Here is a 1,898-nt window from a genome sequence, read left to right on the forward strand (position 1 = left end):
AGCATCGAGCAGTTGAATGTTTGCTAAATATCCTCAGGGATAGTATGGTAAGAATTCACTCAATCAAAGCAATCAAATATGATCATGTTGAATTGCACATATGAATGACCTCAAGTGAGTGTAAAGGGTTGCAAAGAGGCAAAGGCTTGACCAAAAGTACTTGTTAGACAGCGGAGTATCATGAAGATGTATGTACAGTCAATCAATTGTGCAGACCCCTTTGGTTTAAACAGAGTGGAACTTTGGACATAATTGAGCATTATTACGCCGATGGCCCACCAGGCCACAGGCCTTGCAAGTCTCCACTCGCTTCCCATTCACAGGTGGATCGACATACTCAAAAGCGGATGGATCTCGACGTGTAGAGTCATCTTGATCCTGACGACTTGAAGTTAATCGGGGCCTTCCTTTTGATATGATCGGATGAGGTTCTTGTAAAACCACTGGGACTTGCTGGGAAAGTTCATGTAGTTGCTCTACCATTTCCTGCTGCTGTCGCATCGGAAGATTCTTGAAATTCTCAGACAGGCGGTTGAGAACAGTTGGTAATACATCACTTGGCTCTTCGGGCAGTAGCTGAAGCAAAATTGGTGTGGGATGATGGAGATGCCAGTGGCGGTGGAAATCCGCGAGTGAAAGTCGTTCTTTCTGTGAGATAAGCCGGCGTAAAAGATGAGAGCAAGGGAGACCCCAAACTGTTGTGAATGTTTGGGTACAAGGCTTCGTATCTGGGCTCAATGGGCGCCTCGCAAGCTCGAGCTACAAACGGAGATGATTGTTATCAGCAGCAATCGATTTGCATAAAGCCTAACCTGACATACTTGTTCGTGTACTTTGCAAAGTGAAAACGATGAAACCTTCCTATTGACATCCTGGAAGATCTCTCCCTTGGGTGTAGGTAGAGCAAAAGTGAGGACATTCATCTGATCCTTAGCCAGCTGGGCACGGTAGTCGGTGAGAAAGTTTTCAATTGAATGTACAATTTTTTCACTACAATTGAGAATGTTATTCAGATTGATCTTGATATACTTCTTGATCCGTCCATGGGCGCCTTCACCTCGTGATGTTACTGTGTGCCCAAGATGACAGACAGAGTTGGTCCATGCCTTGACAAACATATGCTTGTATGGCTTGATCCACGTATCTTCCAGATACTTGACATCGGTGGTTGAGTGTGATTTTTTGAACGTCGACCAGGCCAATAAAAAATCCTCTTCCGTGTTAGAGTACATGACCTACAAGAAGAGATTTTAACAAAGTTCTATCATACAAAGCAAGAAAAACACTCACGGATCTCCAGTCCTTCATAAAGGTGTCCCACTCTTCTTTGGGTTTCCCAGAGAAACGAGGCTTGCAGGTCTTGATTACATTCTTCTCAATATGCCAGATACACAGCAAAATCTCTGCTGTCTCAAAATGGATCCTGATGGCTGCGATTAGGGCAAGTTCTCGATCGGTGACCAGGACTCGAGGTAGATAGTCAACATGAAAGAGATTTTTGAAGTACTTCAGAGCAGTTGTGTATGATTCCTCGCTTTCGGTCTTCATGAAGATGAAACATGCTGAGAAAGTTGTGTGAAGCGCAGTTGTACCCACAATATGCAGCAATGGGAACTTTGACCGAGTTGTCTTGTATGTAGCATCCAAGATAAAGACCTCGTAGTTGACGCGCAGGAGTGAAATCAAATCTGGATGCGCAAAAAACACATGCGTCACCTGGCCTTTGTCATCGGTCTTGACTTCAATCTTGTAACCCTTTCTGGTGATACCTTTCAACTAAAGTATCCATGGGAGTTCTTCCATCTAATTTATCCCATGTTGCTTGTGGCCCATACATGTCCGGAGCTGCGCCATTGCCGCATGCCTGCCCTCTTCACACACACCTTGAACCGCGCTTT

The sequence above is a fragment of the Melampsora larici-populina genome, assembly GCF_000204055.1.
Source record: "Melampsora larici-populina 98AG31 unplaced genomic scaffold MELLAscaffold_134, whole genome shotgun sequence".
Classification (NCBI taxonomy): domain Eukaryota; kingdom Fungi; phylum Basidiomycota; class Pucciniomycetes; order Pucciniales; family Melampsoraceae; genus Melampsora; species Melampsora laricis-populina.